This window comes from Perissodus microlepis, chromosome 20, assembly GCF_051167445.1.
Source record: "Perissodus microlepis isolate ML-2025 ecotype Zambia chromosome 20, ASM5116744v1, whole genome shotgun sequence".
Classification (NCBI taxonomy): Eukaryota; Metazoa; Chordata; class Actinopteri; order Cichliformes; family Cichlidae; genus Perissodus; species Perissodus microlepis.
Window position 1 is genome coordinate 8111428 of NC_140480.1, and position 12026 is coordinate 8123453.

Consider the following 12026-nt stretch of genomic DNA (forward strand, 5'->3'; position numbering starts at 1 on the left):
ACTAATGGTGTTACTTTTTTCAGTAACGAGTAATCTAACTAATTACTATTCCTATCATTGCAACGCCGTTACAGTTACAAACAAGCAAATGCTGTCCGTTACTATTTTTCAACAAACAGACGGTTGAAGCTGTGTTCAGCTATTATATCAGTTGCATGGAAGTAGCTGTCTACGTAAGTAATCTGGACGCTACAGTTTTAAGCAGCTGCACGCGCTCCCGCGGACGGTAATCACGATCACTTTCTAGCACAACACCTGGAGCTAAGGGGGCAAAACAATCGCATAAGTGCTGCTGTTTGACTGAGGAAGACTAAAGTAGTCGTGGTAAGCCAATCACATGACCACTTAAAGACAAAGCAACAAGGTGATATATACCAGCTTTTAAATTGTGTTGATAGGCCACGTAAAACCAGAGTCATGATAAACAATATATATGCAGCGTTTTTTCCTCAATAGTTTCGTCACGTTTACTGTCTAAGGACAGCGCTAGCAAGCACTCTCTGCTTATGAGCAAAAAAACAAAAAAAAAACAGGGGAAGTTTTAGGAGTGACGGAGAGAGAGAGAGCGAAGGACAGCAGAAAAGGAGAGAGAGAGTTTTGAGATGTGAAAGATTTGTGACGTTTAGCGTGTTTGGGGTGTGTAGTTAATGTGTTGTCTTGTGTAGTTAGTGTGTAGTGTTGTGGATAGTTTTGTGTTGTGTGTCAGAACAATGAAGCGACTCCTGTCTCCAGGTAGAAACAGGAGTGATACACCTGCTGCTGTCAGACCTGCAGGCATCAGGCTGTGATGTTCTCCTTTATGGTGGACAGAAATTTTTTTTTGGAGTGGCACAAATAATTTGTGTGGCATCTTATTGAATGCAGAACACCTGATTGTTCTGTAAATAGTTTGAAATGGTTATTTAAAAAAATCAAGGTAAAAGGTAAATGGATGCAAATAACTTTGTTGTTTGCAAAACTTGTGCATATGATTTTAAAATTGACAATTTATATTTGCATTTAAAGTTATGAAATATGATTCATTAAACATGTTTGTGGTTGTTACAGTAAAAAATATAACTTTTTCTACTCTGATTTTATGTTTTTTGTCTGATTTTAGATCAATTGTGTTAATACAGTATGTCAAAATGAAAGCATAACTGTAAATTCAGACACGTGAGGTTGTGCTGAAAAGAATGATACCAAACAAGGCAAAGTAAATAGTTTTTAAAGGTAAAATGTGGAGGGAAAATCAAAAGTAGTTAAAAATGGCCAATTATACCCTGGACCCCAGAGGGTTAAATGTTTTTTTAAAGTAACGCAATAGTTACTTTTCAAGTAATTAATTACTTTTAGAATATTGTAACTCAGTTACTAACTCAGTTACTTTTTTGAAAAAGTAACTAGTAACTATAATTAATTACTTTTTCAAAGTAACTTGCCCACCACTGGTTAACAGAATGTTATAACTAGGGTGATGTCGCATGTTTGGTATGTTTCATGAAGCAAAGCACTGAACAAACTGAAATAAATAAATTAATAACTTGATGAGGATCTACATGAACCATTATAGTATCACCAGGTTCATGAGTAACAATCAGTTAAAGAGTTAGTAACATATCTAGATGATGACAAGCGATATAGAAGTATGAATCGATCATATCAGCAGAGTAAAAAGAAAATATTCAGACGTAGTGTCATGTTAATTTTATCTGACAGTAAACTGGCCTTCAGTTTCTTACGGAAGAGTTGTTTTCTTGCCATTGAAGACTTGAACAATCAGTCATTTCAGCAACAGCTGCAATTGTTTTCATATGGTGGCTTTTAAACCTATCTAACCATTTATTTTCAGAGAATTTGTGGCCTTTTTTATGTCTTCTCTGAAGAGGCCAGGGTGTTTTTAAAGAACGCAAGGAAAAAACACTGAGAACACTGAGGTATTCTCCTGTAATCTGTAAGTGTACATTATAAAATAGCTCTTGACAAGTGTGTGTGTGTGTGTGTCTGTGTCTGTGTGTGCATTCTCATACATATCAAGCAGGTGCATCTGCAGTGCTAAACAACAGTCGACCAGCCGTCTGTCAGAGCCTTTGTAGGCAGATAGAATGAACCAGAACGCACTGGTGTGTTAGACCCATCAAAGTCTGCTAACAGTGGACCTAAAAATCATTTTACTGCTCTGGAGAGCACACAGCAGCTTTGATGGGAAAACCACCTGACCGCTGCACTGCATGTGTGTGTGTGAGTATTGCAGGCCTCCGTATGAGTGACAGGTGGCCAACAGGAAAGTATGCGCATGGTTAGACATATGGAAATTGTATTTTTTGGGGGGGTGGGGTTAGACTGCATGCTTGTTTGATGTTGATGTAAACCTTCGTGTATGTGTGTGTGTTGCTGTGTGTGGTACTGTTGTCCTGCAGTCTGTGTAATTGCTTGGCTGGGAAACCCTTGACTTTTTGACATTTGAGCCCACAGATTTCTCTCTCTCTCTCTCTCTCTCTGAGCTCTGAAAGAGTGAGCTGTGAAAGAGAAGTGTACAGAACAGAGAGACAGAAGAAGAAGCTGGGAAAAATTAAAATGGAAGGATGATAAGAAGAGAAAGAGAGGACAAAGTGTTCCCTGTGCTCCCTTATGAATTCCAGAGTTCTGGGCGATTCTCCCAGGATTGGGGGTCAACCAAGTTACCAGAACCGAGAGCCAGGACAGGACTGAATGACAATGAAGCTTAGGGGAAAATACACACTGCCAGAGCACATTAGGTCCAAAGCGCCAGAGCTGAGACAATATTTAGAGGTGAATGGCTTTGGAATGCGGTGGCACAGTCCCATGAATGGAGGAGCTCCCATAAACAGGAGGAGCAGACAGGTGAAAGATATATGGAAAAAGGAGAAGGAAAAAAAAACAAATGCTTGTGAGATTCATCAATTTCAGAAAAATGCATTACTGCTGCACAAAATCAGAAAAAAGATTCACATCACATGTGCCAGCCTCATTTTATTTCTAACCCTCTCATTGTGCCTTTGTCCAGACCTTTAAGTAATGACAGGAATTCAGAATTGTCCAAAGGTAAACACACTTGACTGATCATCCTTCATTCCCGCCATAGTTCACTGCACAGGGCCCCTTTAATTAGATAAACTGCCTGTCCAAGCAGTGAAATTGGTAGCTACTGTATCTAAACGTCACCCTTCCCCCCCCAGTCACCAGCTCCTCTCCTCTTGCTTTCTCATTTTTCTTTATTGGTACTCTGTCAAGTTTTCTCTGCAGTGTGTAGTCTAACACCTCGTTTCTTACATGTTACCCTCTTCAGGAAAGTCTCTCAGGGATCAACAGAGTTTAAGTTTAGCTTAAATCATGCAATAATTACAGTGGCAAAGAAAAAAAGACAGGTATTGGTATTATACGTAGAATTACATAGGGAGGAGGTCAGGGTTGATGGATGGTTGAACATAAGAATAAACTCCAACACAGGACATCACTGTTTATTTTCTGTTTACTGGAATCATTTACCACAATCATTGTCCAATTGTAACACTATATGTACTGTTTTGTTTTTTTTAAATGTACCAACTATAACTGACCCACATATATAATCACTCCTCTCTTAGCGAGTTCTGCTTTGGTTATCTGACTTTTCCAGCTCTGTTAAACTGGTTGGCTCTTTCCATCACGGTACGCCTCTTTATCTCTACCACTCCTATCCATCCATCACTGGCGCCATCTTTTTCCTTCCACTACTGACTACTTGCCTTCCTTAGACTATCTGTTTTCCAAAGTCCTTATTAGTGCATTTTGACTTCAAATCGAATAACGTTCTAAAAATTTCAGAAGAAAATTTGCTTCTGTTTTTCTCTAAATATTTCTTCTTTGAACTTTTGTTTTCCTAGACCCATTGTCTTAAGTCTTTCATTAATTATACATGTATTTTACAGGCTCAAAAGTTATTTTCATTTGAACGCTGTTTTTATTTTTAACTATAAATAAGTAAAAGATGCGGAATGTGTTTTACAGACACATGATGTCCATACTTGGCAAGGAGCTTTTTCATTTTTTTTAAATTTACGTGGTTTGTGCTACTCTGACCCTTTTTTTTAATCAAAGGAGACATCTGCGAGTAAAACTCTTCATTTTGTCACTTTGCACATGGATAATTGTATTTGTCTTGTAGAGACAAATACTACACGGCAGTATTTGCAGACTTCTTTTGCACACCTTAATTTTGTGCTGTTTTTGTGATTTTTTGACATTTAACTTCCTTCTTTCCTTCTACCTCAAAGTAGGACTGACCTTACTGGCAGTGCAACATGATCTTAAGGCAGTCTTTCCTAAGGCCTTTTTTTCACCTGGTACATCTTTCCTCTCTTCTCGTAGCCTTGAGTTGCTTTCCTCTCCTGATCTCTTTGATTTGCTTGGACATCGTGAGTGAGATAGAAATCAACAAAACTCAATATTAAGTGAGAGTCAGAGGAAGGAAGAGCATACGAGCATATCATCCAAACTTTCTTTTGATGCTCGGGGTTTACAGCTCTCTATGCAGCTATGACCTTTTCAGTAACACAGTTACCAGTATTCAAACTGTAAGTAACCTTCTTTCATTGTAATGACAAATCAAGGTGAGGCCCACAGCCATGTACAACATTTCTACACCTACATGTATAAAAATTTTTTTTAAAAAACAAGATAAAATAAGACAATTTAGCTATTTGGGTGTGAAAAGTCTGTTTTGTATGCAAGAGTCATACCTTTTCTGTCAAACTGAACCCATGGTTGCATATCGCTTGGCTCCCCGGATTGGTCCCAAATTTAAGCAAAGACACATCTGCATCTATAAAAATGTTTCAGCACTTCTTTCAATGAAAATTTATACCATGTGGCACCAATTTCCAAATGTGTAGAGGGTTAACGGTTAAAAAAAACCTCATTCATGAAATCCCTGCACATAAATTTCTGTGAAAATTGGTCACAATCACCATTAAAGCTGCAAGCGGCGATGAATGGGTCTTTGTAAGGTGGAGCATGCCACTGCGCACCACACTTCCATGGAGCAGCAATTATAAGACCTGAACTCTTATGGGAAGGTGGATTAATGAGTTACATACCACTACTTGCATCTACAATATGTTAAATGCTCAGTATGTGATGTTGCTATATACTATGTGAACCCCATGTAAATCATATGATGTGAATGTGCAGATGCATGAGAAATCAAAAGCACATTGGACACTATGCATTTAAGTTATAACACCTTACTGTTTTATGGTAAAAGACAGTTTTTATACAGCAACAGATTTCAATAAAACTGATGGTGAAAGTCTGAAGTTTGGAAATCACACAGTTGTAGCCAGTACTGGTAAACCAGCACATGTGCAAGACCTATAAGGCATATAATTCTTCATCACTTCTGACAAAAAATTTTCTTGACCTCTGAAATGCACAAACAGTAAAACTGTATGTGTGTGTACGTTTCCAGATCTTGTTGAGGAGTGCTGCTATTAGTTTCCATATCACTGCTTCCTGTGTAAGGTCTCTTTGACCTTTTCAGAGGCCAAGTGCCCAAGTCTTTCTTTATGTGTGTGTGTGTGTGTGTGTGTGTGTGTGTGTGTGTGTGTGTGTGTGTGTGTGTGTGTGTGTGTGTGTGCTGTACCCACAGTGTCACAGCATACCTCTTTTAGGACAGGACAAAGATAAGTCTGGCGCTCACAGACTAAATACACTCGTCTACTCCGTGGGAAACAAGTGTGTGTGTGTGTGTGTGTGTGTGTGTGTGTGTGTGTGTGTGTGTGTGTGTGTGTTTGATTTTATGCCAATGTTGTTTTGTTTTTTTCAACAAAGTGTATTTATGGGTTTGGTCATTGAATGTCCTCACACACATACTTGTCGTCTCTACTTTCTTTGTGTGTCACATTCTTTAAGAGCGATTGTCTGGATGTGTGTTAATATGTGTATGTTCTTCAGTTTAACTCAAGGACGCTTAAATGCTGATAAGTTGCATGGCACAACAGACGCACATGTAGGAACCTTGGGAGCAGTCAGCCGAGATGTCTCACACGCTAACAGATAAACATACCTATATATACACATACACTCGCACACACACACAGAAACTGACTCCTATTATTGTTATAAAATAGGCCGCTACTGGAAACTGAAGACAAATGAACATGATGTGGAAGATGAGGTGCAACAGCAATAAACAGTAGAAAGCAGTTAATGTCTGAATACACACCACAAACACACACATTAGGTGACATTCTCCTTTTCCCTTCCCTCTCTGTTAATTCACTTTCCTCTCTGTCTCTGTCCTGTCCTTGTCTTTTATGTTTCCCTCTGTTCTGTCTTCTCTCATGCCACTTTCTCCTTCACTTTCTCTCTCACTCTCCTGTCCTTGGCTCTCATCCCTTGATCCCTGTTCTGTCTGCTCCTATTATCATCCATAGCTTTTTTCCTTTTTTTTTTTTTGTATCTGTGTGCCTTTCCTGCTTTATCTCCAGATACAACTGCCATCCTCTAAGAGGCTTCACCGCACTGTGTGCTGATTTAATACAGGAACAAAGGTTTGTGTAGATGTATGCGTGACTGTGGAAAAATCTTTGGGTTTCATTCATTTAATAAAATAAATAAATAGCGAGAAATAGGTGTTGGAGGAGAAAACACAAGGCACACAGCAGAAATGAGACAGAACAGTTTCATTAAACTGAAAGACTTCACTAAAAGATTAAAGGAAAAATCTTTGTTATTAGGAAGGTTAAGATCTTGAGTACACACCCCAAAAATCTAAAATGTTTTTGTATTTTATGTTCAGTGTATTAATATTCACAACTGGATGTATAATTTTTTCTCTTCATTTTCTCTGACTGCCACGCCCGTCCTTACAGTTACACGAGCTTAACTAAACCTAACTAAATTAACAAGATTGGGACTCACTGTACGTTTGACTTGTTAAATGTTCTGCATATCTGTTAAAGCTTTTAAAGCTTTAAAAACTGAATTACATTACCTCTCAGCTGTGAAGGTTTTTTGCTTTTCTTTATTTTAGCAACAAACTAACATTTTACTTTTTTTTTGGTCCTTTTGTGTCTTTCATTGAATATTTTGTTTGTCATTTTCCTCAGTAACAAAAACAATATTTAATGCTTGGCTTTGAAATTGAAGGACAGACAAGTTAAAGTGATTTGTTGAACAATTTTGACAGAAGACATATGGAAGACAGTGAAAGACAGGAAAACAAAATATGGAAAATTGAGGGAATATCCTTTAATAGGATACATACAAAGGCTACATACATGCCAAGCTATAAATAAATGACGAATAGACACGAGTTCGGATTCACACAATCCTTAAAACAAATGAACTAAAAACAACAACAGAAAGGCAGCTGGATGAAGGGATTGAATGGGAGCGCTGGGGGGAAAGGAAGAAGGTACAGTAAATGCTGGGTGGGAGTGTAAGGAGATAGAGGCGAGGGTAGACTGAATGGGGTTTTAGGGAGGATGGGAGAATATGAATGTGTGCAAAGGGGATAAGAAAGTGACCCAAAGGGGAAGAATGGATGCCAGATGGATCAGCTGAGCGATTGGGACAGAAAGCGATAGAGCACAGGGAGACGAAAGAGGAGAGACAAATAGATGCAAAGGTACCGGGGATGGGTATCGACACTGGTGAAGACTGTGAACTTGTGCCAGACATGATTAAAGTCTCGGCCAAAAACCCTTAAGCATGGGTAAAACTCTTTGCTGAAGTCTGTGCGCTAAAGGGATGAGTGGGTGGGTTAGCAGGATAAAGAGTAAAAAGAGAGAAGACGAGCAAGAAGGTGAGAATCCTCTCGGGGGGCAAAATAGGCTTATGTAAGGCCGAGAGCCATACGAGAGTCATCACTATTTACTTCTGTTTAAATGCACACATGTACACACATGCAGACCCACTGACACACCGGCCAACGTCCCAGACATTTCCCCTAAATATATGAACACAATGACACACTCAGACAAAGGCCAGGGTCTGAGGAACGCACTCTTTGTGAACAGAAATGCTGATACAGAGAGACAGACAAGAACTAGAATATAAATCCACAGCAAGATAATAAGAGGGATAATGCGATAATAACAAGGGAACAAGAAGTCCATGGAGATTAACATTAAAATGCAGCCTTTGGTCAGGAATTTGGTGCTCCGTCAGATAACTGGCTGAAGATAAAGATATTCAAAGGCCAGAAAATGTTGAATAATACATGTGAAGGTTAACAGCTCAGTCGTGTAGAAGAAGAAGGAGTACCACTGTTGTTAGGAGGGAACATAAAGTCTTTTTAAAGAATTTCTGCAACACCGCTGATATCACTCCACAAAGTGGTCAGCCAAAAACCAGAGCATATTGGTATTATATGCCCTGGGTATTAGTTATATACTAGTTATTTATTTTTGACTAGGATTTGAAGTATAAAAAAAATGGCTTCCTTGTTTAAATTCTTACTAATGGTCCTACCTGATTTCCTCACAGGCACAGCAGATTTGACGGGTGAAACAGAGCTGTTGTTAAATCGTTAATCCCGTCGTAAACTGGCACACCTGCAGAAGCCTTAGCGAGAGAGAAAGAAAAGAGCCAGAGAAAGGGAAAAAGAGAAGAAAAAATGCGGGTGTAGCTGTTAAGACCAGGTCTTAATGATGGGCTTTGAATCCTGCAAAATCCCACAAAAATTCACCAGATTGCAGCAACTAAATCTCTAGCACAGTCCTCACCTGCAGTTATGCCTGCAGATTAACTACATGCGTAAAGTTTCGGCAATGGTTCAAAAGCACAAATTTTGTTTGACAGTTTTTAAGGAACACATTTTTGACTTAACTGAATTTGACTGAAACTTAAAAGGCAGTTAAAAGGCAGCTATACAACAAAATATACAAGCCAGCGAGCACTGCGACGTTCCAATAGAACATTTCCATCAGAGACAAACAAACACCGACATCTTTTAAACATCAAATTTCAAACACAAACACGCTGCCATCTGAACAGCAGACCCTCACAGAGCCTAAAATTAGCCACAACAGGAGTGAATGATGTCACTCCTCGTACATCAGGGAACGCTGTTCATTAGTTACTGAGCCCATGTGGAGCACTGTGAATAACATGAAAGAGAAGCTAGATGATGATTATCAGAAATGGCCATCACATCCATTCACTCACTTTATTCATATATATATATTCTTTTTCTCTGTCACGCACTCACGGACTATATTTATCTTATCCAAAGGCTGGTAGATGGAAAGATAGCAAAGAGCAAATGCATGAAATTATAACAGAAAGAGGTTGTTGTGATGAATAGCAGTGAGCTCACCCATTTACTTTTGTCAACAGTGAAGTCACCAGTGAAACACAACTGTCAGCTGATGACAAAATAACCGCATGTCTCATGGCGAATGACAAAGTAACACCCAAGATGAATTAAAGGTGTGAGCCTGTGAGGAAGGAAGTAATTATTCTGAACTGGTAATTTTGGACAATACAGTCTCTTGCTTTTGTAAACATGATGACTTAGTAAAGCTACCAAACAATTTCAGTTTGATTACGAGGGAAGCCGGAGATAAGGGTCCTACAAATTTCTCATATAAATTCCCATCTCCCACATTATCCCGCATTTCAGAGTGATCTGGGCCGCTTATTAACCAGAGCCGCCCACTTCATTTGTGACCCATGAGACCATCATTTCTGCCATATGACCTCAGCAAATGGAGAAAAGAATGATTCATTTCAAGACATCCAAAGGGTCTTTCTGTCTTCTTCTATAATTCTCTCAAAGTCGCTCTTTTGCTGGTTGCATCCTGTCACGGAGAGAGAAGAGTGTGCGTCCTTGTGCATATGTGTCATATTACGCTCACCACATAAAGGTGAAAGCAGCTTTCAATTCTAAAATTGAATTCCAGATGAGAGATTTGTAACAGCTTAACAATACCTCATAACAGCCATTTCCTTTCAAAGTTTGATGGGCCAGAAAATTTGATCCAGACCCAACCAAACACCAACACCTCCTGTATGAACCTTTGTGGCAGCCTACCGCTTTTAATGAGCCCTATCCAAAGGAATAATTTCCAATTAGTGTCATAATAATACTTTTTTATTATCTCAGCATGGCAAGATCATCACGTTAGCTCGATAGCCTGACTGCAGTGTCTTTTAGCAGCAATGACAGAAAGAAAGAAAGTAAGAAATAAGGAGCATAAAGTAGTTAAACAGCTTTTGTGCAACAAAGAATTGGGTTCTCACTAATTGGCATTGCATGATATTAAACTCTGACACAAAGCCTCAGAGATAACAAACAGTGGGAGGTACCTAAAAAGTGAGAGTTCCTTTAAAGCTTAACTTCAACAATTATGTCATTGAAACCGCTTAATTAGAAGGGGAAAGCATGAATAAACCACAAATGCCGTTATAACTATTCCCTGACGAAAAAAGTGTGTGAGGACTCCACTGTATAAGGTGTGATCTAAAACTTATGAGACTCTAGTCATAAAAATACTACAGCTTATTTAAGTTTAGACGATCTCCTCTTCAATCCTGTCTTTTAGAGCACCTCTGGGACACTTTTGGGTGTTGGACTCCGCCAGACACAGTCGAGCAGCAGAGGGTTTCTGCTGTGGTGACCTCCAGCTTGCACTGAGGTAGGTCGCAACTGAATGTAAAGTGGCAGGAAGGAGAGTTAGCACCTCCAGTTCTGATTCCGGTTCTCAGCTGGAAAAGGGTGGAGGTCCCATTCTGGATATATAATGAGTTGGTCTTCCAAGTGGAGGAGTTTAAATATGTCAGAGTCTTGTTCACAAGTGAAGAGAGAGTGGAACAGGAGACTGACAGAGGGATTGATGCACTGCTAGCTGCTATCCACATGCTGTAGTGATCTGTTATGGCATACGAGAAAGATGCAAAGCTGATGATTTACCAGCCGATCTATACTCCAACCCTCATCTATGGTCACAAGCTCTCAGAGGTTGGAAAGCTGTGGAAATGAGCTTCCTCTCCCTTAGAGACAGAGTGGAGAGCTCAGTCACTTGGGAGGGACTGATACTGGAGCTGCTACTTCTCTACATGAAAAGGAGCCAGGAGGCATCCTGGTCAGATGCCTGAACCACCTCAACTGGCTACTGACGTAGTTCAACAGCCAGTTTAGGCATCAGACCGGGATAGTTCCTGGATGTCTCCTAAATGAGGTGTTTTGACGATGTCCTTCCAGTAGGAGGCCCCAGGGCAGACTCAGGACAGGCTGGAGAGATTATCTCAAGGCCAGCTTGTGTATCCCTGTGTCTCCATGTTATATTGTCTGCTATCAAACCAGTATAAATTTTCATGTGGTATAAAAAAGGCATATCGGAGTTTCATTGCTTTGGTTGTTAAGTGATGATATCCCAACCCTGCTTCTGGGTCCAAGGTACTACTGGGTTCATTGAGGCAGTTGTCTTTTTAATGCGTTGTAATTCTTTGTATTGTGTTTTATTGATTATAAACAAGCCTCTAAAATTACTCAGTGGTTATTGTCTGCCTCTCTGGCTTTTTATTAGCATTATTCCCATCCAACACTACTGCAAACCTCATTTTTCAAAAGCTTAAGGTGTACCTACAGCACATCAGTTCACAGTTTACCAAACATCAAATATCTGAACACTGCAGGAAAGAATCACTCTGAGGCTCACTAGGATTTCAATTGAGAGATGAAGCTCAGGATTACAGATTTTTCATACGCTGCAGCATACTAAAGACTCATGATGAATAGTTTGATCTGTTTTCACCGTCCTCTTCCTGCCATATGATTGAATTTTCTCTGCCGACTGGGGAACCTCAAATTAACTTTTATTGAGGGGAAAAAATAACACTTCTGTTAGGATGCCTGGGTCGTTGACCCAGGGTTTTGAATTTATTATACTATTTATCATTTCTAATCTTGGGTTTCTTTGTTAGAGTTCTCTTTTATGGTTTATGTCTCTGTGCATCCTTAGTTGCTGTCTCCCATGTCTGCGATATCCCCGTGTCCAGTCAGTGTCTGTGTCTCTCCTGGTCCCGCGTCTCTGTTC